The sequence below is a fragment of the Castor canadensis genome, chromosome 1, assembly GCF_047511655.1.
Source record: "Castor canadensis chromosome 1, mCasCan1.hap1v2, whole genome shotgun sequence".
Classification (NCBI taxonomy): domain Eukaryota; kingdom Metazoa; phylum Chordata; class Mammalia; order Rodentia; family Castoridae; genus Castor; species Castor canadensis.
The window spans coordinates 106,030,115-106,056,790 of NC_133386.1; the positions used below are offsets into that span (position 1 = coordinate 106,030,115).

Below are 26,676 nucleotides of genomic sequence, written 5' to 3' on the forward strand. Positions count from 1 at the left end.
TAACTTCAGAAGATAAGGTCTCAGTTCTGTTTTACAAGTTACCATAATGCTATTCTGTTTCAAAAGAGCACATTATTAATACCTTTGTCCAAGACTTTGTTACTGTAAGCATGCTTCATATTAACCAAACTGTAAGACAAAAAGCATTTCCTTACTGAGGTTTCTGGAACAATATGAATATATCACCAACCAGGGAAGTTCAAAGCTCAGTTAAGCCTCAAATTCAGGAGGGTTTTGTTTTGGTTTTGCAAATTTGAACTCGGAGCTTTCCACTTGCTAAGAAGGTGCTCTATTGCTTGAGCTGTATGCCCATCCTTTTTTGCTCTGGTTATTTTGGAGATAGTGTCTTGCTTTTTGAGAGGTATATGTTACTACACTCAATTTTTTTTCCATCAGTATGGGCCCTTCAGACTTTATTCCCTGGGCTACACTGGAACCATGACCTCAGCCTCCCACATAGCTTAGGATGACAGGTGCACACCACTGCTTCCAGCTACTGATTGTGATAGTATCTTGCTAACTTTTTGCCTGGGCTGGCCTCAAACTATGATCCTCCTGATCTCAGCCCCCCAAGCAGCCAGGATTATAGATACAAGCCACTGAGTTCATTACAAAGGTGTGACTGATTGACTCATTGGCTACGTGATTGAAGTCATTCTCTAGCTCTTCTTTCCTCAGAGGTCAGACTGATATCACTTCCTCGATACCACAACTGTCTAATTACACAGTTGGTCTTTCTGATGTGACCAAATCTCATCCTGAGTCCTCTTGTTAGTATAAAAACACATATGGTTGCAGAGGCTTATCACTAATAACAAAGACGTTCCTGTTACTTGGGAAATTCCAAGGATTTAAGGTTTCTTTCTAGGACCAGGAATGAGGAAGAGCAACTGAATTATTTATTATACAATAACTGCCAATAGAAGATGATTTTAAACCCTTAAACTAAATGCATTAAAAATAACATAACCATTACAGAAGGCTTTTTCACATACCAGATAAAAGACAGAAATTTACAGTATGAATTTAAAAGCATCACATAAGAAAACTGAGAGATATTCAATAACCAAATCTACAAATATTAGCCAATTTTTTTTATCAAGTCACCATCACATTTTAGGAGGTTATTACTTCCTTAAATATGTACAAAGAAAACTGCACCTATTAGTTTAAGATTAGGTCATAGATTATAAATAGTATATTCAGATTTGGCAGCTGAATATGAGATTATTTCCCAAACTGCAAAGACAATATCAAAGAAACATAGAACCTTATTTTTTAATTTATTTTTGAGATAGGATCTCACTATGTATCAGACTGTCCTTGATCTCAGGATCCTTCTGCCTCAGGGTCCAGAGTACTAGATTACAGGCATCTACCTCTATTACTGACTTAAAACAGAATTTTAAATCTGAACCTTAGTGATTACTTCTATAATTCCTTTATTTCACAATTGAAAGAAAAAAATCCAATTCTTTTGCTACTTATATCTTTCAGGATTTTAAATTTCATACTATACCAGACATCCCATTATTTGTCACGAGAATTATTCTAATATTTAACAGTATTAGCATGTAAACTGTTAGCAAACCTTAATTTTCTAGCCTGGAGATAAATCCTGGCTTTCCTGGTTTTATGCTAGGTTTTGTTCAGTTTACTTTCCATGGTCCACCTGGCCAGCAGTCACTGCCTTTCCTCACTTCTCCTCAGTCATAGTTGCTACTCCAGGACTCCACCCCCAGGTGCCAGAGGCCCCAAAGGTTCTCATGAGCTGAAATTTTTGTATGGGCCATCAGTTTTATATTAGGAAAACAAATTGCCTTTACAAGTTTTAAAATTCTTCTCATATTCAAGGAAATAGTTTCATAAACTTGTTTTCTTTGTATATATTATATATGCATTGTATGTATATATATACACAACATATATTCATTTATAAATATGTGACATATATGTATATTGTGTGAATACACCTTTTTTGTTAAAAGGTTCTAATCTCATTTTTCCAAATATGCTCTTATCATCTGGAAAAAATGTCTTAAATAGCCTCAGTTCTTAAAGAAGCCATTTAAAGAGTCAAAGCAAACAAGTTTTCTTTTTCTAGCAACAACTCCAAAATACCAAACGTAAATAGAGAAAAGCTTTATCTTAAACTCATATAAATTGTAAATGTAATTTCCCAATACTGTGGGATAGTTAACCAAAGCATGAATTTTTATATACTGAGAAAATGGGACATTCCAACCAAAATGAAATACACAAAAGCATTTAGAAGTATTGCCAAATTATGTTGTAATGAAGCTTTACATTTTTTTTCTCTGTAGATTGCAGAATATCTGTTTAACTTGGTATCATTGTGGGGGTTTTAATTACATTAGTTTTCATACTTGCCAATTTGTGAAATATGGAAAGAAGCAATGGGTCTTCTAGTCATTAATGGGAATTAAAAAGTTTCTTCTGTTTGGGAAGATTGAGCTAGAGATAAACATTAAAAGTAAAGTACCATTCTTAATTACTAGCAAGAGTTTAGGTAAATAAATACAATCAAAGATAGTAATAAACAATGATTTCCTCAGTGATGGCATTAATTGTGTTGCTCAAATACCTGAATGCTAATTTTTTTCTTTTCTCTTTGAGTTTTTAGGGGAATTTTTCTAAGGGCTACAGCATTGCTTTTTGCTTATTCAATTGTATTGTCTCCACAGTGTCTACTTGGAAATGATAATTTAGTAAAATCTCATAATTTCATATTTTATACAGTGCAATTAAGTATAAAATTTCAAGATAATAGATACGTCTGTGTGGCACTGAAATAATAATTTTAACTGAAGCCTCAAACATTTTCTTGAGTATTACTTATATAGGTATTAAAATTTCCCTGTGAGTTGCCACACATCTGCTAACTGGTAACTTCCCTGAGAAAACTGAGAAAGTAAGAATTTAAGTGAGAGGAAAGTGGTCAGAATTGGTCTGCACACTTGGTCACCAGTACCTGTCATGTGCTTGCTGTAGACTGGGCACTGAGCAGAGAACAGGGAGTAAATCAGAACCCAGACTCCATGGGACTTGTTTAAAGTGGAAGAGAGGAAGTAGATAACTAATTATAAAACTATGCCATATGCCATGAAAAACAAGTGGAGACAAATGGAGACAAGTCTTAACCTGCATTTCATTGATTTGGGGACTTGTTAGTAAAGACTTCTCTGAATATGTGACAGGAAAAATTACCTAAAAGAGACTGCAGCCTTATTCAGGTAAAGAGATGCAGTAGGAGCTCCCTAGGCTGAGAAAGCCCCACATGGGAAGATACTGAGGTAGAAATGAATGTGATGAGTTTCAGGAATAGGTCAAGGTGACTAAGCGCAGTGAAAGGAAGAGGGTGACTCAAAATGAGGCTAGATTTAAGAACCAAGGGTCATATCCTGCATAGCTTGTGACCATGCCAGGAATTTTTCATTTTAAATACAAGGGTAAATCATGAAAATATTTTTTGAGGCAGTTTTTCACTATGTAGCCCAAGCTGGCCTCAAACTCAAAATTCTCTTGCCTCTGCTTTCTGGAGCTGGGATTGTAGATGTGCACCACCATGCCTGGCTCCTTGGAAGGATTTTGATCACATGGCCATATTTGTGTCTTTAAAATATTTCTTTGGCTATTAGGTAGGGAATGGATTGGAAACAGGCAAGGAAAGAAATTGGTACGATATTAGAATCCTATGTCAAAAGGCTATGAGATAAGATAGATTGGACTAAGGTGATGAAGGTGGTAGAATTAGAGAAAAGTGGATAAATTTAAGATATGTACTGAAGGTGGTACTGATAGGATGTGATAATGGACTGAACTGCATTTAGGAGAGAATGAAGACACAGGAAATGTCAAAAATAACATCTATATTTTGGAGGTGGTATTGGGTTTGAACTCCAGACCTTGCTTGTTAGGTGGGTGCCAAACCACTTCTGCTTTATTTATTTTTTTAAGATAGTCTTGCACTTTTTGTCCAGGGTTGGCCTCAGACCACAGTCCCCCTACCTATGCCTCCCTCATAGCTGGGATTACACATATGTACTTACCACACCTGGCACATTCTTCAAATGGGAGTCTCACTAGCTTTTTGCTCAGGCTGGCATCAAACTGCAATCCTCCAAATCTCTGCCTCCCGAGTAGCTGAAATTATAGGCATGTGCCACCACATCCAGCTCATGCTATCTTTTTTGACATAGAATCTGGTTCGTTAGTCAGTAGTGTCATTTAATGGCATGGCAGAACCAGGAAGAAAGCACAGGGGTGAGGGGCAGGGGCCAGGGCTAAGACATGGAGATCAAGAATCCAGTTTTGAGACTAGTAAATCTCACTTGTGTTCTAAGTGTTTAACTTACATTTTATAGTAGCATAGCCATTTTCCCCAATCTTTTTGGTCCATGTTTTCTTTCACTAGGAAACTCTTGACATAGATTACAGAGCTCATTGATCTAAGATGCTGCTTTCAATCTAGAGTCAATGAAAAACATAATGAAAATTAAATTTTAAGTTAAGATGCCTAAGAAAGTATTTTAGACTTTCTGCCACAGATTGCTGAACATTATGTACTTAGCTATTATTAACATTATGTACTTAGTCAGCTAAGTACATTATTATTATTTATACATTATTTATACATTATTATTACCCAGCATTATGGCTAACCTTCCAAAACATGGGAATCTGCCTTCCCAGAACATACTACCCACAATGTTAGCCTAAACTTTTCTATATAATAAGATTTCAGATGTTCTCTCTAGTATGCAAATTTAGGGGATCAAATGCATGTATCCTTTATCCAAAACTCATTAAAAAGAGTAACTCTCAGTGATTCACATGCTGGAACTACATGTTGAGAGTATTTGAATGGCTCAAGAGGGAAACATGCCCAGGAAAAGGTCATGGGGTAGGAGTCATTATTTACCCCAGAAGCCCATGAGAGAAAATTTCAAAATCTAGTGAATATATTAAAAAATAGCCTATCTCTTTTGACAAAGGAAAAGGGTGTCCCAGAAGTTTCATAATATCTGTGTTATGGTTGAGTAATGGATCACAGCACATAAAAACAATGGAGTTGCTAGAAACAGTGGCTCATATCTGTGATCCCAGCTACTCAGGAGGTGGAGATCAAGAGGATTGTGGTTCAAGGCCAGCCCAGGCAAAAACATTAGACCTTATCTGAAAAATAACTTAAGCAAAAAAAGACTGGAGATATTGCTCAAGTATTAAAACCCCTGACTACCAAGCACAAAGTCCTGAGCTCACTCCAGTACTGCCAGAAAAATAAAAATAAAGAGCAATGGAGGGAGGATAGTAATGACGACAATAATAAAGAGCATTTGTTGATTGTGTGTCACGTTTCAGGAACCCCACTAAATGTGTTTCCTGTCTTATTTAATTACCTCTGAACCCTCTGGGGTAAGTACTCTTCTATCTAGCATTTTAGAAACCAGAGCATGAGGTCATACTTAGGTCAGAGGTCATACTTAGGTCAAAGGTCATTTGCCAAATGCCACATAGGTAGTAAATGAGAGTGAAATAGCCAGATATGTCTGAGTCCAGGGGTGGAGTTTTCCACCACTCACCACACTGTACCAGCACACCAATAAAGGATGAGACTTTACTGCCAACAGCTAGAAGGAAAACCAAAAACAGTGTGTATATTAGTTGGGGAATATTGTTTAGCACTTCAAAACAAGGGAAATGTTGCTGCTAAACTATCTTTTTATTATACCGGGTTCCTGAAGATACTGACTACTTATAGGCATTTATAACTACCTTGAGCTCTTGATCAATATAGTTTTTTACAAATTTGCAGGCATTTGAATTTTATGATGTAGCTCCAGTCATTGTGAATTTTATCCTTGCTTTTTCCCATACTCCTCAAAAAATTCTTGTGATTGTTCATTTTTTCTTTTAAAACCTTTTTTTATTGGTGTGCTGGGTGGGGGTACATTGTGGCATTTACAAAAGTTCTTACAATATATCAAATACCATACTTGAATTCACCCCCTTCACCATTCTCTTTTATTTCCCTTCCCCCCATTCCTGGAACAGTTTCAACAGGTCTCATTTTTGCATTTCATACATATGTACCAAGTATTTGCACCATATTCACCCTCACACACCCTTTCCCTATATCCCTCCTTCCCACTGGTGCCAACGGCCCAGACAGGACCTGTTTTGCCCTCCTGTTCTCCAGTTTTGAAAAAAAATAATGAAATCTTTGTTGAAGATAGCTCTGTGTTCCAGTGCATCACATCCTTCCTTTCCTTTTTGTTATTATTTTGGTTGTAAAACAAAGCTAGCCACACCTCTTTAACTTTTTCCATATATATTTGTAGCACATTGCTGTAGCTCAATCCACTTAACAGCCTGATGTTATGGTTCTCTGTATGTGAAATTGCTCTGTGGCATGAAGAAAGCTTCAAGGGAAGCTTATTAAAGTGGAACCTTTGAAAACTATCAAACAATTGAAAAATGCAAACAGAAAAATTAAAAACCCATTCAGGAAAAACAAATATGTCAACACTGAAACTGTAGGAGTTCTTTTTCTAAAAAATATGTTTCATTGTTTATGCTTGAGTTATTTTCCTCTATGCCAAAGAGCAATGAATAAGGACTAATGGCCACTTCAAGCAGAGAAGAAAAATTACAATTGTACTAAGTTGTCCCAAGCCCCTTCCAAAATAATCCAGAGTTCATGTAGACTTATTTTGGGAATGGACAGAACTTGAGCAGGACCAATTGAAAAAAGAAGCATTGTGATGCATGATGGGTTACTTCATGATTGCAGTGTTTGTATATTTGTAAATTTGAAACTTTTTTAAATGAACTTGTTTTATACACTAAAGTTTGATTTCAAGTATACTAATTTCCCAGATTATTTGGCTCTTTTGGTACCTTCTATTTTCACTATGAAGACTTTTATTTCAAAACAAATTGCTCTATAGAATTTTCTACATTACTTAACTAAAAGTGTCTTCTCCTGAGACAACATTGTCTGATATAGGCAGATTTACTACTTCCAAGTAAATCATTAAATTTTAGTTTTTCCCTGAGTCAGGAAATCCAAGGAAAGGACTGTGAAGCTTGGAATGGTCTCCTAATTTAGACTCAAATAACAGAAAGAAACAGCCAAAGAACACTATGTGAGCAACCATGACAGTCAAACTGATATGCTTGAACAAATGTCAGCCTTCCAGAATTAGGCATAACTGGCTTCTTTGTAGACAATTTTCTAATGTCTGAAGAAATTAGAGTGGATAATGACATTTAACTTGTATCAACTCACATCTTGACTTGTCCTTCAATAAAAAAAATGTTATAAATGCTACTTGGAGATATTATGGCCACATTTTATCCCACCCTGCCCTTCCTCTGTACTGAAAATGAATTTACTGTGTCTCATGTTGCCAGGCTTCTGACCAGAGAGAATTTAAAAGACCTGTCTTATATCATGATTTAAAAGCATTCCAATGCACTTTTGTCGTTTTAGAATTATAGGTAGCCTTACAATATGGATGTCACTCTAAAGATTTTATTCAGTGTTGTTGCTTTGTTTCTGTTTCTGTACTGTTAGAAAACTTGCTAGGATATGACCATGAGATGTGTTTTTTTTTCTCCTGAAAAATATATTTTACCTGTATTTTAAATGCAAGAATCTTACAGATAATAAACACTTCTACAGGTTTCCTGCTTTGATGGAATTGTCCCTGTGGTTATACTTTTGCATGGAAAAGTTTGATTTGTGGGCTCTTGGGTGAGAATTTCCAAGTGAGAAATGTTCTACAGGCAGCTGATTATGCAATAAGAAAGAGAGAACAAGGCCATCCAAATAGAGATATGAATGAGACCACAGCAGCCAAAGTGCCCTCTTACTGAGAGACAGAAAAGAAAAAAGGGGCAAGAAATTGAGGAATGAACCTTCTGTCAGACCCATATTTGGCTATATGAGGTGAGGGAAACTTTATGTTATGACACATTCACAAATCAAACTCAAAAGACTTACAAGAAAATTCATTATCTTCCCTACTGACCAGCTATTGATTCTGTTATCCTTGATTCAGTTCTGTAATTCAAACATCACACTGAGACCCCACTTCCAATCAGTCTCTGAATCCTAGCAATAAGTCCTTTATAATATCTTCATTAGTACTACCACAGCCACCATCTTGAAACACTGCTGGGATTTCCATTTTTTAACTATGGTGCTTGTCTACTTATAGTTTGACCCAACCCCACTGCAGTCTATCTCAGAAGCAGTGCCAACTTAATCTTTCTAAAATTCTGCCTCCATCCTACTTTTCTTACCTTTATGAGTTCCAGTTGTTTCCATGCCCTTTAATTTGATCTTCAGGGACCTGAAAACAATCTTCTCTATGTCTACCTTTCTGTCTTCCATTTCTCTGCCACTTACACACTTGCTCCAGCCAAACAGGCCAAAAACATGTTGCTGTTTTTCTGCCTTTGCTGTTTTTTCCACCTTGAGCAACTTACTGGCCACACTCTACCTATTTCTATTCCCTATATTCTTTGGTATCAAGTCCTATATCTTATATAATTTACAGTAAAGCACCTTGGTATATATCAGTTCAATACTAAACTCAGGCCTGTCACTAATAGAAATGCACATTGGTGAAGCCTCCCATTAATCCTGCTGACAGCAGCCCCTTTGCCCCCAGTGTTTACTGACCAGAAGTATTGTTGGCAGTTTTGTCTCTTTGAAGCCTTAGTTACAGGACATTGGCTTCCTGTTGACTGAGGCTTTCATAAGGTTTTCATGGGTTCATTAGAGTCTCAGAGTTCAAATTTGATAGTGTTATACTCTGACAACCAGATCTAGAGGGTAGTCCATAGCAAAATACCTAAAAAATAGTTTAGCTAAAATCATATACTTTTAAAATAATACTAACCTGGCAATCGCATGTGAGCGTTTTCTTGTTTAGCTTTTGGACACATTTCCTTAGCCTTATATATATTAAAAAACCTGCAAGAGTGGAAGGGATGAATATGATCAAAGTCCATTATATGCATATATGTAAACATCACAGTGAAACTTCTTTGTATAATTAATATATACTAACAGAATTTTTTAAAACATGTACCTTTTAATTCTTCCACATGAGCCAGTATAAAGATTAGAATAAGTATTTGGTAAATAAATGAAGAAATATTATATAAAGCTTTGCTTTCCAGGAAATGACATTTCCAAGACTTGTTAGGAACTATATTTTCAGTTAGAATATCTTCCTCTCACTTCCTTTCTAGTTGTTGACTTTGTGCTAGTATTATGACAATGTAGCATGCTTTCAAACATACATATCACCAGAGCTAATACTCTGTGATTTAAACTAAGGTCCTTTCAACTGTTTCAAGATGAATTTGCTTCTAAGGGTATAAGCTTTACCAGTTTACAAAAATAAAAAGGACATATAGAGACTTGATTTATTCAGCAATATAGGATACATTGATCAAGCTGAGAATTAGTTTCTTAAGAAAATGTTCCAAGAATTAGACTAAAATTTATTACAATAGATATTCAAACTAAAAAAAAAAAAAGAACTAGTATACTTGTGATGGGCTGCAAAACATGGGAATTCCTGAACAGGCAATATTTTGAAAGTACTTATTGAACTAAATATGCTTTAAGAGTTAAGACAATAAAAATGAAGATCTATTTGCTTAGGGCAAAAAGCAGAGCTCCTGCCTGTGTAAAATTTGTCACTTTCCAAAATGTATTCATTAATTTTCTGCCACTTCAAGTGTATACTGCAAACTCAGCTTATCATGGGATCATTATATTTAGCTTAAAAGTAAAGCCTTTTATAATTACACTGTTATTTTACCTGTAAAATTTTGAAAAAACGTACTGATAACAAATGTGTATAATAGAAGTAAATAATGACTTGCTTATTTAAAGGATGAAAAGAGACCTTCCACTAAGTGACCGTTTATCATTCTGTTTATGATATGTTCTAAAAGTTACTATGCAAGTCAAGTGGATAATCTCTTACTTTTGAAACTGGCAGATTCACACCTAGAATTTTGGGCAGTTACAATAGCCTGCAGTGGTCTTTGCAGACTCTAGCAAATACTATGATTTGTGTTTTAATATCTGTTATAATTTAGAATGTCATTTCCTAAGAAGCACAATGGGTTAATAATTGACTTCATTTTCAATGCATGTGTAGAATTTGTCAGAAAGTAATATTCTTTACATTTTTGCCTACTAGGATTACAATTTAATGCAGATAATTCTAATATTTTAAATTCTTTTTGCTGCTCTTTATTTCTTATGATGCTAAAATATATTAGACTTCATAATAAAAGTACTGACTTTTTTTCAAATAAAAAACATGTTTTATTTTGCTTTTATGAATTGTATCTTTTTTTAATTTTTATTTTTTTATTATTCATATGTGCATACAATGCTTGGGTTATTTCTCCCCCCTGCTCTTATCCCCTCCCTTACCACCCACTCCACCCCCTCCCTCTCTTCCTCACCCCCTCGATAGCCAGCAGAAACTATTTTGCCCTTATCTCTAATTTTGTTGAAGACAGAGTATAAGCAATAATAGGAAGGAACAAGGGTTTTTGCTAGTTGAGATAAGGATAGCTATACAGGGAGTTGACTCACATTAATTTCCTGTGCATGTGTGTTACCTTCTAAGTTAATTCTTTTTGATCTAACCTTTTCTCTAGTTCCTGGTCCCCTTCTCCTATTGGCCTCAGTTGCTTTTAAGGTATCTGCTTATGATATGAGGATAGGTAAGACACCTAAAAAATTAGCTAGCATTTGTTGCCCTCAATGCAGAAAAACAAAAGTACTAAGTTTTAAGATTTAAAGAGAAAAGTGAATAAAATAACTCAAAGTCTATTTTAGTTTTAAATATCTCTTTAAATTCCCTCACTGACCATTCTTTACTTACATCCTCCTCTCTTTCCCAGGGTGTGAAGGATTTTTCCAGGGCCTAGTTAGAGTTCAATAATGATGCCAGTTTGTACATCACCTTTCATAAGAAAAAAGTTAGGTTTCAATAAAATAATTGGTTGAAATTAGCTTTTTCCTTACTTAGTCATTTTTCTTTTAGGTTCTTCCAAGACAGGCCTGTGGGCTTTTCACTCACACAATTTTCTACAAAGAATATCCAGGGGGTCCTAAGGAGCTGGATAAGAGTATTCAAGGAGGTGAACTTTTCTTCACTGTGGTCCTCAACCCAGTAAGTACTTGGAGTGATTCTTCAAATAATGATGAAAAATGACAGTGTGGGTAAAAATTATCCTGATAAAGAGGCCAGTGATTGGGTAGTTATCATCAAATCACCATGAAGTCCCAGCTCTAAAACAGTCATAAAAACTGAATTGAACCACATCTACAAATGGGAACACAGTAATTCCACAGTGACATTATGAATTTGTGGCAGAATTGGTAGCGCACTGCAGCAGACCCTCCTCCATGTTGAAAAATGATCATATCTTGCTTTTCTGGAAAATAAGATTTTCACCAACAAACTCTCCTATTTTCTTTAGGTACCAGTTTTCTTCAGTTAGGCAACAACTATCTATTGCTCGGTCTTCTTGCTTTTTTCTATTTAAGGTATAAAAAAATGTTCTCACATTATATAAGTATAAAGGAAAGAAATCAGATGAGCAAATATGACATTGTTCTGCACCATGTAAATCTTACCATGCTAGAACACAAGGCACCCCTGTTTAATTGATTGCTATTCTTCCTTCTTCATTTCTTATGTATCAGCAACGCAGTGAACCAATTGCATGTATTTTTGTACAAAGCAAGTATTTTTAAAGTAGTGTAGTGAAAGAAGAACTAATTGAAGTAAGTTGTATAAGGAAAAACTGTTAGTGATTTTCCCTTGTGCAGGAACATAAAAAGTAAAGCTAAAATTTATTTACTATATATGTGGGTTTGCCCCTGGCATTAGCAATATTCAAGATGAAAAACTATAATTACCTCCAATATGAAAAAAATTCTAACAGGATAAAAATTGCATAGCATTAGAAATAAACAGAATAAAATTTAAAACTCTTCTTGACCTTAATTTTTTTCAGGTCCTGCAAATAAAAACGCAGGTGCTTTTCCTCAGCTACTCCAATAACTAGTTATCTTTTTTAGCTTCTAGAAAATGAGGTAAAAGTAGGGGTAACTTGTCTCTGGGAAAATCTACAAGCGTGTTCAAAAATCGGGATAGTTTGGAATACTGTAGCATTTAGCCTTTGGAAGTTTATCGAATTTCAGACCCCTAAAATGTAAGTAATTTTGATTTATATGTCAGAACTAACCTGATTCTCCTAGATAACCTGTCTTTTACAAATGGTATCTTTTGAGTTACATCATATGGCTGTCTTCTCTTTTCTTCCCAATTCTGCCAAAAATACACAGGAAAAATAGTTAAACTAATGCATGATTATGAACTGCAGACTCAGTTACAATATTCTTAAAATACTAACATTTTCACTAATAACTTTAAGACTCTTTAATCTATATTCAACAAAATTCTGATATTTTATATTTCCTGTCATCATAAAAAAATAGTACTATGAACTACTGTATTTAATTCTTTAAGCCAACAGGTTCTTTGGTGCTTAAAAAGGTCCTGGAAGTATGGTTATTTCATAACTTTATAAACCAAGTGATTTTCATCATATGGAAAAAGTTCAAAATTCATTCATTTATGTACAATGGATTTATATTAAAAATTTCATCCATTTTGTGATAAGAAATGTTTTCCTTTATTAAGAAATCAAATTATCTTAATTTAAAAATTCCCATAGTAAAGCCTGTATTAATCTTAATACTAATCTAGACTGAGCAGCCTCTTTAACAAAAGAAATGATTCTCAGACCTTTATCAATAATAATTGGCAATTTTATTTACCTTGATGAAGAGATGCATATGGAATAAACTTCACAAACTTCAGAAAAGTTACAGAATGCAATTACTGTCAGATGAACATTTAGACTCAAACTAAGTTACAAATTTTGTCAGATACCATAAAAACATATAAGGAATCCAGAACTCTTCATGTGGTACACCAGGTCCAGCTTGGGGGAGCAATTCTACTTACCTGGAAATGTGATTGGGAAGTCTACATTTAGACTCAGTGGAGTCTAGCCAAAAGGAAATCAACTGTCAATAGTCAGTGGCATCTGCCTTGCAGAATGGAGTGAGGAAAAAGGCCTTGTTTTTCATGAGTTCTCGCACTAAAATTAAATGTTTGGATAAAGTTGTGTTAAGGTTTTAAAACCTCCAGCTCCAGTAAAACATGTTATTAATTTAGCAATGACAGTCCTTTTTATTAGGCCAGAATGAGAATTAGAAAATCTTGATGATCTCAAGGTATGTATTAGCTGCAAGAAAGAGGAATTTTAATTGTAGTGGATTTGAAAAGCAGCCATTGTAAGATCATGTAATAACACAGGACTCCATTAGAAGTACTATTTTCTGTGAATACTAAATGACACTGTTTACTGCAAAAAGTTAGATGGATGCTGGAGACATGGAACTTAAAAACACTCAGATGCCTTTGAGTTGAAAATAAAAATATAACCATGGCTGTAATTAATGAAGTTTTTTTCCATGCAAAAATATAATATCAAGGTGTTAGAATAACTTAGTGTTGAATGAGTGGTGGCTTCAGTGAAGTATGCTTCAGAGTTAAACTGGAATAGATCACAGCAAAGACAAACACCTTGAGTGGAATAACTTTCTGAAATGTTCCACAGTTATCAATGTATTTTTCTTGTCTAGAGAAGTGTCAATCAGGTGACTTTAATTAAAAAAAAGAGTTGCAAAGACAAATGTTAGCACTATCTAGGGAAGAGAAAACGGCCATCTCTAAATGAGTATGTCTGATGTGGATTTTGATTCATAGACTTTGAGGTTTGGACCCAGTAGCAAGGTGAACACATCAGGCTATCTAAGTCTGGAACTGAAGAATTTAATTCTTCTTTTTCTGATTATAAATTCAACTGTCAACTTTTGACTTGCAATTTGTTTTCCTATATAGATATTACTGTAGGAAAAAATGTGTGATCACAGAAACTTGTGCTTACTGGGGCAGTAATTTGTACAATTTCAAAATTTTTCTTTTAATTGGTGAATACTTCCCACACAGCCTGACTACCAGGAAAGGACCCTGGTAGCATGTGAATAGAATGAATATCTAAAACTGGGAGTAACATATAGATAAACTACAATTAAAACAAAATTCACAAAAGAAAATAACCTGCATAAGTAGAAATTAATCCACATAAAATTTTAAAAATTATAATTTGCATGTATAATATTTGGCTTTATATAAAATTCATATGAAAGAAAACAAAATTTTATTCCTTTTTTGCTTCTTTGGTTTTTTATAAGCATATATTGTACAAAATGAAGGGTAACATTGTGATATTTTAGATATGAATTTAATGTACTTTTATCATGTTCATCCCCTCTACTACTCTTTCTTATCCCTCCTCCTCTGAACTCTCCCCTCTATTTCTAACTCTATTGCAAAAATTTATAATGGGTTTCTTTATGAACTTTCCATACATGCATTCAATGTACTTTTTTTTCTTTATTTTCTTTTATTGTTTTTACAGTTACTTTCATGTGTATACATCGTTTGGGCCAGTGCCACCTTCTTACTGCCCCCACCCCCACCTCCGCTTCTGGCAGAACCTGTTCTGCCCTCTTGTTCTCCAATTTTGTTGAAGAGAAAATATAAGAGATAATAAGAAAGATATAGCGTTTTTGCTAGCTTGATATAAAATAGCTATACAGAGAGATTCCTAACATTGCATCCATGCACTTGTGTATTGCAACCCACATTAGTTCATCTCTGCCAGACCTCTGTGCTACTTCCTGGTCCCCTTCCCATAGTAATCTGCCAGTTTAACATTACTATAGTCACTCCTCTATAGTGGGCACATCAACCACATTCAAGTTTTAGGTTTCTTTCCCTTTCCATGTTCCTCCTGTGCACATTCTCCCCTTAGTGTGTGACCCATGCATTTGTTTTAGGTCTATAATCTTCCTGTGAGGGAGAACATGCGTTTTTTGACCTTCTGAGCCAGGCTAACTTCACTTAAGATGATGTTCTTCAGTTCCATCCATTTACTTGCAAATGACAAAATTTCATTCTTCTCTGTGGCTAAGTAAAATTCCATTGTGTATAAATACCACATTTTCTCAATCCATTTGTTAGTAGTGGGGAATCTTGGCTGGTTCCATAACATGGCTATTGTGAATAGTGCTGCAATGAACATGGTGTGCAGAGGCCTTGTAATAACCTGAGTCACATTCCTTCGGGTTTATCCCTAGGAGTGGTATTGCTGGATCATATGGCAGATCAAGGTATAGTTTTTTGAGAAGCCTCCATATTGTTTTCCAAAGTGGTTTGTACTAGCTTACATTCCTACCAGCAGTGTATGAGGGTTCCTTTTTCCCTGCATCCTTACCAACATTTGTTGTTGGTGGTGTTCTTGATAGTAGCTATTCTAACAGGAGTGAGGGGAATCTTAGCGTGGTTTTGATTTGCATCTCATTTATGGCCAGGGATGGTAAGCAGTTTTTCATGTGTTTTTTGGCCATTTGGACTTCTTCCTTTAAAAAGTTCTGTTTAGTTCAGTTGCCCACTTCTTTATTGGTTCATTAATTTTGGGGGAGCTTAGTTTTTTGAGCTCCCTGTATATTCTGATTGTCAGTCCTTTGTCTGGTGTATAGCTAGCAAATATTTTCCCACTTCAATGTAGAGACCACTTTCTTTGTTGTACAGAAGCTTTTAGAATCCACGTAGTCCCATTTGTCCATCTTTTCTCTTAGTTGCTGGGCTGCTGCAGTTCTACTGAGGAAGTCCTTGCCTATATCTATTGCTTCCAGAGTATTCCCTGCTCTTTCAAGTACTAACTGCAAGGTTTTGGGTCTGATATTAAAGTCCTTAATCAACTTTGAGTTGATACTAGTACAGGGTAACAGGCAGGTATCTAGTTTCAGTATTCTGCAGGCATATAACCACTTTTCTCAGCAACATTTGTTGAAAAGGATGTCTTTCCTCCATCATATGTTTTTGGTGCCTTTGTAAAAAATAAGGTAGGCATACCTGTGTGGACTCATATTCATGTCCTCTTTTCTGTTCCACTGGTCTTCATATCTGTTTTTGTGCCAGTACCATACTGTTTTTATTGCTATGGCTCTGTAGTATAGTTTCAAGTCAGGTATTGTGATACCTCCAGCATGGCTCTTTTTGTTCAGCATTCCTTAGCTATTTGTGGTCTATTGTGTTCCAAATGAACTTTTAGAGTAGATTTTTCAATCTCTGTGGTGAATATCATTGGGATTTTGATGGGAATTGTGTTGAACATGTAGATTGCTTTTGGTAGTATACCTATTTTTGCTATGTTGATTCTGCCAATTCATGAGTATGGGAGATCTTTTCAACTTCTACAGTCTTCCTCGAATTCTTTCTTCAGTAGTTTGTAGTTCTCCTTGTAGAGGTTATTTATATCATTTGTTAATTTTATTCCTAGGTATTTGAATTTTTTTCAGGGTATTGTAAATGTAATTGTTTTCCTTCATTCTTTCTCAATTTACTAATTGTTAGTGTATAGCAAGCCTACTGATTTTTGTAAATTGGTTTTGTATCCTGCTACATTGCTGAAGCTGTTTATGGTGTCTACAAGTTTTGGGTGGAGCTTTTTGGGTCTTTGAGGTATAGGATCAAGTCGTCTGCAAATAGAGATACTTTGATTATTTCTTTACCTATTTTCCTTTTATTTCTTCTTCTTCCTTATAGCTCTGGGTAGGAATTCTAGGACTGTGTTAAATAGGAGGGAAGAGAGTGGGCATCCTTGTCTCATTCCTGACATTAGAGAAAATTGTTTCAGTTTTTCCCCATTAATTATGATGTTTGCTATAGGTTTTCATATATAGCCTTTATAATGTTAAGGTACATTCTTTCTATTCCTAGTTTTCTTAAAGCTTTTATCATGAAGTGGTGTTGAAGGCTTTTTCTGCATCTGTTGAGATGATCAAGTGGTTTTTGTCTTTGTTTCTATTAATGTGATGCATTACATTTATTGATTTGCATATATTGAACCATCCCCGCATCCCTGGCATGAAGCCGACTTGGTCATGGTGAGTGATCTTTTTGATATGTTGTGGGATTTGGTTTGCAATAATTTTATTGAGGACTTTTCCATCAATGTTCATTAAGGAGACTGGCCTGTAGTTCTCCTTTTTGGAGGTGTCTTTGTCTGGTTTTGGTATGAGAGTCATATTGGCTTCATAAAACGAATTAGGCAGTGTTCTTTCCCTTTCTATTTTGTAGAAAAGTTTAAGGAGTATTGTTATTAGTTCTTTGAAGGTCTGGTAGAATTCAGCTGAGAATCCATCAGGTCCTGGACTTTTCTTTTTTGGGAGACTCTTGATTGCTGCTTCAATTTCATTCCATGTTATAGGTTGGTTTAGGTGGTTAATATCCGCTTGGTTCAATATTGGATGATCATAAGTATCTAGAAATTTGTCCATTTCTTTAAGATTTTCCAATTATTGGAATATAGGTTTTCAAAGTAGTCTCTGATGAGTCCCTGGATTCCCTTGGTGTTTGTTGTTATTGTCCTATTTTCATTTCTGATTTTGCTAATTTTGTTCTTTTCCCTCCTCATTTTAGTCAGATTTGCCAGGGACTTGTCAATCTTGTTTATTTTTTCAGAGAACCAGCTTTTTGTTTCATTCATTTCTTTGTATGGGTTTTTTTTTTTTTTTGGTCTCTATTTCATTAATTTCAGCCCTATTTTTATTACTTTTCTTTTCTTCTCCTGTGATTTGATACTTCCTGTCCTCTCATGGTTTTGTTTGCTTTCATATTCTGTGTGCAGAATTCCTTGTACAGTTATCTGTAGTGGTGGCTTGGTGGCCATATATTGTCTTAGTTTCTGTTTATTGTGGAAGATTTTTATTGCTCTGTCAATTCTGAATGATGGTTTTGCTGGGTAGAGTATCTTAGAGCTGAAATTATTTTCATTCAGTGCCTGAAATATCTCACTCTATGTCCTTCTTGCTTTTCAAGTTTCTGTTGAGAAATCTGCTGTGTTTTTGATGGGTTTACCTTTATATGTTTTTTTTTCTCTCTTACAACCTTCAATATTCTTTGTCTGTGCTTGTTGTTTTAATGATAATATGCTGTGGGGAGATTCTATTTTGGGCAAGTCTGGTGTCCTGGAGGTTTTCTGTAACTGAATGGGCAAACTTTCTCGAAATTTGGGGAATTTTCTGCTATTATTTCATTGAATATATTACGTATCCCTTTGGCTTGCACCTCTTCTCCTTCTTCAGTGCCCATGATTCTCAGGTTTAGTCTTTGAAAGAGTCACTGAGTTCTTGCATATTCCTTTCACTGCTCTTTGGATGTTTGACTAAGATTTCTTCTGTTTTTTTCTTTAATTTCTATTTTACCTTCGAGCTTTGAGATTCTGTCTTCTACTTGTTCTAGTCTGCTGGAGTGGCCTTCCACTGTGTTTTTTGTTTGACTAAAGAGAATTTTATTTCCAGGATTTCTGTTTGATTCTTTTTTCTGAGGTTTTCCATATTTTTGTTCAACTCCTCTTTTATATTTTGTGTTGTCACCTGTAATTCATAAATCTCTTTTTATGGTGTCCTTTGTTTCAGTTTGGTGTTTGCTGAAGTCCTCTCTGAGTCCGTTTATTTGGTTCTGTGTCTTCTCATGTCCTTTATTTTTGGTGTCTTGAAATTTCTTGAGTGCATCTTGTACATTCAGATTAACCATGTCTAGTATCTTCTCCATGAATTTCTCAGTGATATCTTCCAAGATTTCTTCTTTGGGGTCCTTAGTGACATTTTATCCTTTTTTTGTCAAGGGCAGAAACTGGGTATCCATTTTCTTCATTTCCCACTGAATCCTGTATTAAATTATCTTTTTTCTTTTTCAAGGAGAATCCTCTTTTTTCAACATGTGCATACATTGTTTGGGTAATTTCTCCACCCTGCCCCCCTCCCCCACCTTTTTCCCCTCCCCCACTCAGTTCCAGGCAGAACCTGTTCTGCCCTTATCACTAATTTTGTTGAAGAAAATACACAAGCATAATAAGGAAGACAAAGCATTTTTGCTAGCTGAGTTAAGGATAGCTATACAGAGAGATTCCTACTATTGCTTTCTTGTACCCATGTGTTACGACCCATGTTGATTCAACTCTAACTGATCTTTGCATTGGTTCCTGATCCCCTGTTTATGATAACCTCTGTCATTTTAAGGTTTCTGTATTAGTTCCTCTGAAGTGGGGACATCAAATGCTTTCATTTTTGGGTTTTCTACCTATTCCTATATCTCCCATATTTGTTCTCCCCTTGTCATGTGATCCAAGTCCAACCACATTACTGCATTTACCCTAGATTTAAAGTCCACATATGAGGGAGAACATGATTTTTGGTCTTCTGAGCCTGGCTGACCTTGCTCAGAATGATGTTCTCCAGTTCCATCCATTTACCTGCAAATGATAAGATTTCATTCTTCTTCATGACTGAGTAAAATTCCATTGTGTACAAGTAACACATTTTCTTGATCCACTCATCAGTAGTAGGGCATCTTGGTTATTTCCATAACTTGGCTATTGTGAATAGCACTGCAATAAACATGGGTGTGCAGGTGCCTCTGGAGTAACCTGTGTTGCATTTCTTTGGGTATATCTCCAGGAGTGGGATTGCTGGGTCACATGGCAGGTCTATGTTTAGATTTTTAAGCATACCTCAAGCCCTTAAATTATCGTTTTGAGGAAAATAGTTTCCATCCCTTTTCTTCTTCCCATCAATCCACTTGTTGCTGTGCAACTATGTTCTTGATAGGCTAGTTGGTGGTTTTGATTGCCTGTTTTCTTTCCCTGATTTAACTTTTGTTTTGTGACTTACTTGGTTGTTAGCTAGGTTGATGTGGTTTTTCTGTCACTGACCTGGAGGTGTAATTTAGAAATAATAAATTCATAGGTCAATGCCAAACCAGTTGTTTACCTATTATATAGAAAACCCCTTGATGATAAAATCTATAAACAGTAGGAGTTGAGGGGTAATGGTTATTAGGCTAGTTATAGATGTTGGAGAATTGGTAAAGGTGACACTCAAAAGGGGGGCAGGAAAGGAGATGGGGAAGAGGTATGGGGACTCCTGGGTTTTGTAGCCCTTGTGTGTGTTTGGGTGTATTTCTGTTGTTGTAGTTGAGAGTGCTTGTGTCAGGGATTACAGAGGGCTGGGGTTGTATACAGTTGGTACAGTAAGCTAGTCAGCAGGTGATGAGTGTGTAGGAGGGAGGGGTAGTGTGTTGGCAGGTTGGGGGAGGATAAGAGGCAGAGGTGAAGACAGGGGAAATAGTGGATGAGAAGGGACAGAAAGAGTAGTTTGGAGGGAGAACAATGGATTGTAGCACAGGGGAAGCAGGGAAGGTGAAGAGGGTAAGAATAAGGATAAGAGAATAGTGATAGTGAAGTTAATAATACAGGGGGAAAAATAAACACAATAAAAAACACCAGGTTTAGGAACCATAAAAACTTCAGTATTTTGGTAAAAGTTCTAGAGTTATTCCTTAGGTATCTAATACTGGTATTCTGGTGTTAGCATATAAACAGAAGCTCTGATGTAGTCTCACTAGGCATTGGCTAGTGAGTAGTATTTGGTCCTTCTGTCCACAAAATTAATTGGAATTGTGACGTGATGTAAGACTGCCAGTTCCTGCAGGGTGGTCAGAGCTGTTGTTTCACCAGCCAGCAGCTGCACTGCCCTTCAGATGCAACTCTGTTTGGTCAGCTGCTTCCCCAGCAAGGTGGGGCAATTCAGTTTCAAATGCTGGCCTTTATCCCAGAGATTAGCTCCGGGATCTACCACCTGCCCTGCTTTGCAACCTTTGGGGGAGGTTGGCCTGTCACTTGTTCTCCCCTTCCCATGTTCTCAGCCTTTGTGCTTCTTCCGACCTCTGCTGGGTGCTAGTGGTTCTTCTGCGAGGTTGGCTTGTCACCTAACTCCCACTCTCAGCCTTTGTGCCTTTCCCAGCCTCTTCTGGATGCTAGCAGCTCCTTTGGGAGTTTGGTTTGTCACTCCACTCCTGCTCTCAGCCTTTATACCTCTCCCAATCTCTGCTGGGTGCTAGCAGATCCTCTGGGAGATTGGCTTATTGCCCCACCCCACTCTCAGCCTTTGCTGCTTTTCCCACATTTCACTGAGAGTTCAGCTTCTTGTGCCACACCCATTCTCTGGGACAGGTTCAGTGTTCCACCCCCACCTGCACTGTCAGTGTTAGATTATAGTTTGCTGCTTATGTTTTTTCAGTTTTGTTGGAGGGGGTTCAGTCTGCCCAGGGGATGCACTGGATTATTTTCCTGGGGGTGTGGAGGGAGTCACACGTGGTGGTGCATGATGCTTACCTGTTTTTTCTTCAGTTTCACACAAGCAGCTTTGGAGCCAGCTGGTGGGGAGAAATGGCACTGTTGTTTTCAGTGTGGCACAGAGTAGAGAGGCTTTCCATAGGCTAGGGGTCCAGGATGTCACAGAGTTTAATTCTGATTGATGTTCTGTCTTCTGCTTGTTGGGAGAAAGAAAGAGAAACAGCTGGGTGACTTTTTTTCCCAGGGCTGAACACATCTTGCTGGCTGTGCTGCATGGGATTTTCATGGCTGCTAGGTGCAATTAAAGGCTGATTTAAGGGTCAGTTATTGATTTTTACCTGCACTTAATGTGATGGCAGTTATTATTTTGGCTAGAAGCAATCAGAATTACCCAAGTGTAGGTCTGACATCTCAAGGAAGTTTCTGGTGTCACAGAGCTTAGGATTTCTGATTCCCTACCCTAGCCACCATCTTGGATCTTCCACATACAATATACTTTGATCATATTCTTCCCCCACATCCTCTCTTTATCCCCTCCCACCTCCCACTGCTCCTCCCCACATAGTCCTTCTTTTATGCTCATATGTGCTTTTTTGTGTCTCCATTCTGCATATAAAAGAGAAAGCGTCCATATTTATCTTTCTTTATCTGACTTATTTTGCTTAACATGATCTTAAATTCTATCCATTTTTCTAAAAATGAAATAATTTCTTTTGTGCATAATACTCCATACTGTATATATACCATGTTTTCTTCAGTCATCTGTTCATGGACACCTACACTGATTGTATAACTAGGCTATTGTGAATACTGCTGCAACAAACATAGGTGTGAAAGTGTCTCTACTGTATACTGCATTGCATTCCTTCTGGTATATGCCTAGGAGTGATGTAGCAGGATTATATGATAGTTTACTCTTAGTTTTTTTGGGAAACATCCATAGTGATTTCCATAGTGTCAGCACTCTCATCAACCGTGTATGAGGAATCCTTTTACTCTGCATTTTCTCCAGCATTTTTTTTATGATAGCCAAGTGATATGGAATCTCAATGATGTTTTATTTTTTCATTTATGGCTAAGAATGTCAAACATTTTTTATATTTTTATTGGACATTTGTATTTTTTTTGAAAACTGTTCGGTTCATTTACCCATTTTTAACTTGATTGTTTGCGGTTTTTGGTATTTAGTTTTTGAGCACTTCATAAATTCAGAATACTAAAAACCTTGTAAGATGAACAGCTGAAAAACATGTTTCCCCTTTCTGAAGGTTTTCTTTGCTGTGCAGAAACCTTTAATCTGATGCAATTCCATTTTTCAGTTCTTCCTCTTATTCCCTGAGGTATTGAGGGAGTCATATTCAGAAAGTCATTTTCTATACTTACATCCTCAAGTGTTTCCCCTATGTTTTCTCTAGTGCAATTTTTATTCCCTAATGTGAATGTTATATTTCCTTCTTTTCTTATTTACTATTCCTGTAAAATATTCTGGCAATAGAAAACTCTGTTGAAAAGTTAAAAAAATGATAAGAAAAAAAACTTTAGACAATAGTAGTAATTTCTGAGACACTTGATTTTAAGAATTTCCAGGGGAGAGTATGGGGACTCTGCATATTTCCATGGACTTAAGGTGAGTAAGTCAAAAATAAAACAAAGAAAACTGATGTTTTGCTAAGTGATCAGAGCACTTTAACATAAACTGCAGCTTAAACTAAAGGTAACTCCAATTCATTCTTTAAAACTTAGCTTAAGGGTCACTCTACTGTGTTTTAGAGGCTCCTTGTTTTGTTTCCATGGAGTTTCTGCAGACTCACTGAAAGTCCTTCTTATCTGTATTGTCATTATAGGTGCTATTAAGCTATATGCTCCTGGTAACAGAGAAAGTGTTTTTTATTTCCAAAACCATCCCAGTGCCTAACCATGATACCTTGTACAAAATTTTAAAGTAATATACCCTGTATTTGTTAAGGAAGAAAACCTGACTTTTCTAAAGAACTGGTATCAAAGAACAATGAAAAGCCAGTATCATATCTGTAATCCCAGGTATTTTGGAGACAGAGATCAGGAAGATTGTGGTTCAAGACCAGCCAGGAAAAAGTTACTGAGACCCCCTCCACCATCTGTAGAACAAGCCAGGCATGGTGATTCTTGGCTGAAATTCCAGCTATATGAGGTAGGTAGAAAGACTGTGGTCTGATGCCAGCCCAGGAAAAAAAGCACAATACCCTATCTGAAAAATAACCTAAAAGCCAAAAGGGCTATTATGTGGGTGAAGTAGCAGAGTGCTTGCCTAGCAAATGTGAAACTCTGAATTCAAACCCCAGTGCCACCCAAAAAATAGTAATAAAAAAGACAATGATTCTTAAAGGGAAGGAAATCTAGGTCCTAGTCAGATAGTTTTCAAGTCTAAATTATAACTAAACTTGAATGGAGCTGAATTATCTACTATTGAGTAGTGATCTTCACACATCTATTTGTCTTTCTATTTAGAGATTTGTTTTTGTTGAGTTTCTCTGGTTGAAGGACAAAAGGTTCACATAAGCTATCTCAGGCAATGATGTGTGTGACTCCAGAAAGCTGAATATTTTGGAATCACAGGCCCTATAAGGTGTTCTGAGTCTAAGGCATCTCTGAAGTCAATAACAATGAGAGTTATGAATCGTGGCCTTGCCTCAGTACATTAACATGAACACAATAGATGGTTTTCATGTGTCTGAGTGTCCCTTTTCTCTCTTGCTGCTGTATTTGGTTTCTGTACCCTCATTAGTTAATCTTACATGTGGCCCAGTGTGATTACATCAGCTGTTCTCTGTATCAGGATTCAACATTAATTCTAATGCTGACTGTTTATCCTCTTGTGGTTTCTGTTTGACCCAGCTCATCTTTTTGAGTCAGTCCATGTCAGTCTTGGCCTACTATGAAATGGTTGCCCTTGCTTCAAACTGTGACTGAACCAGGCTCCTAAGGACCGTCCTTTCAAAAAAGACTTGGGAGAGACTGGCATTATGGCTGCTGCCTAGCCTGGATCTAAAGCCTGTGTGGATGGTCTTCAACAAATTCTAGAGCTTTGGGACAAACTGTGCATCTTTAGAGAAGATCTAATAATTTTGCATCTTATAAATACTAAGTAAAAATCATTTTTAGATGGGATTAATTATTTTTATCATTTTATGATCTGTCTTGCTTCATGTCCTCTTGGAATGCAAGTTCCAAAAAGGCAGTACATCTGTGTGTTGTTTGCGCCATAGTGCTATATCCTCAGCCCTATAAAAGTTCCTGACATATAGCAGATACTTATAAAAATATTTTGTAAATTAATAAATCAACATTAAATATGAAAAATGGGGGGTATAAACAAACCAAATTATGTTCGCCCCTCATAATGCAGTACAGTCAGCCATTTAAAAATTATGTTGTATACTAATTTTTAAGTACATGACAAATTGTCATGTTATGTTCTGTAAAAAAAGTAACTTACAAAAAAATTAGATATGACATGGAAATAAACTAGATGGAATTCATCAGAATATTAGCAGTGACTATCTTAGATCAAATGATTGAAAATGATTTTTATTTTCTCCTTTTAATCCTTATATTTCTACATATATACATGTATATATTCATCTACATAATTATGTGCACATGTGCATATGTAATGTACTTGGATCCTCTTCATAGTTCAGTATCCTTTCCTTTCCCCCTCCCCCTACTGCTGATCTCCCAAACTTAGACAAGTCCCCCTTCTACATTCATGTCCCACTATTGTTATTCTCATCATCATCATTTTAGGTCTAGATTCTGAAAATAATCAAAAACATGCAATATTTGGCCTTTTGAGCTTGGCTTAGCTCTCTCAACATGATGACACCTATCACTCTTATAACCAGAAACCTAATAAGCACACACACACACACACACACACACACACACACACACACACACACTATAAATGCTACATTAAAAACAACGATAAAGAATTATCTAATAGTGAAGGATACAAGATGGAATTTTTTAAGGTTATCAGTGTATCAGGGATAGAATTAACATTTTCCTAGTTCAAAATGTTCTCTATTTTTAAGTCTCATATTTTGCCTAATGCTTGTCTCACAGTGTGATCATTTGTGTGTTCATCTTTTCTTCATATAAGAAAGATTTGTATGTGCCTCATCTTTGTGTTTCCAGTTGCCTCTAGATCAGTGTTTTGAATGCTGTAAGAGACCACTAAAAGTCTTTTAAATGACTGGCTGCATGAAGAATTAAGTTTCAGGGCATGACTTGATTTGTGGCATATCCAAATGTGAACAATAACAAGGCTGGTGGTTTTAATAAAACTGCATTTTAGCAATCTTTCCTCACAAGTAAATGAAATTTGAGATTCAGAATTTTTTTAAGTGACCCTAAATCTTTAACGGGTTTTCACAAGTGATAGTGAATTTGCTTAAATGGGACAATTTGCTGCTAAAGCTGGAAGGGACCAGAAAGGTTATCTATTCCATCTCCTAATTTTAAGTGAGGATCTGGAGTCTCAGTGAGATGAGCAAGCTTGCTCAAGGTCACATCTGTATTATTCTGATGAGAACCTTAACTTTCTTTACTCTTAGTTTAGTGCTTCTACCACTGTACTACACCACTTCTATACTTCTGGTGAAATTGCCCTTAATGTGATGCACGTTAGCGCTTAATGTGACTAAGTTACCTGGCACTGGAAAAATGTGTAAAGTGTTTGAAATTTTTGGGCCATTATCTAGGAAAAGTCAGCTCATCTCTATGTTGGATGAAAAAACATAATAACAATTGCTTTAGGGAAAGGCTTTTATAAGCAGTTATATGTAAAGAAAACTGTTTTGTGTACTTTTAAAAAGCTATAAGTAACTATGTTCTTTTTTCTTAAAACCATAAGTCATATTTACATTGCTAACAAGTTGATAAGATGCTTCAACTTGCAAAACCAAAACATTTTATCTCAGTCATTTGCTATCCTCTGTATCAACTACATTTTTATCATGAATGTTCTTCCCTACTAACCATGGTTTTATATAATTACTTGCCAATGAAAGACTAAGAAAATTACAAAAAAGCAGGATTAAGTATTTTTGACCTCCACACCCAGGAAAAACAGGAGTCATTGAACTGAAGAGTACTAAGAAATTTAAGAATATAGGTAAATTAAAGAAATGGAATTAAATAGACAAACTATCTCTCATATAAGTTCAATTAAGAATTTGCCCCTGAATATTTGTACTTAAATGTACCAAGACCAAAAGGTAA

At 36.0% G+C, this 26,676-nt stretch overlaps 1 long non-coding RNA gene across 6 annotated transcripts in view; it reads right to left on the bottom strand.

Annotated features, from left to right (window-relative positions):
* The window catches only part of LOC109676947 (uncharacterized), a 138,657-nt gene that overhangs the window by 13,237 nt on the left and 98,744 nt on the right, over window positions 1-26,676 (bottom strand). For all 6 annotated transcript variants that reach the window (XR_012449979.1, XR_012449974.1, XR_012449975.1 and 3 more), the window contains 6 exons: window positions 21,451-21,604; window positions 12,322-12,404; window positions 10,950-11,030; window positions 8,934-9,007; window positions 5,604-5,651; window positions 4,377-4,488 (listed from right to left, as the gene is read on the bottom strand). This is a non-coding gene — a long non-coding RNA (uncharacterized lncRNA). The remainder of the gene's footprint in view (window positions 1-4,376; window positions 4,489-5,603; window positions 5,652-8,933; window positions 9,008-10,949; window positions 11,031-12,321; window positions 12,405-21,450; window positions 21,605-26,676) is intronic.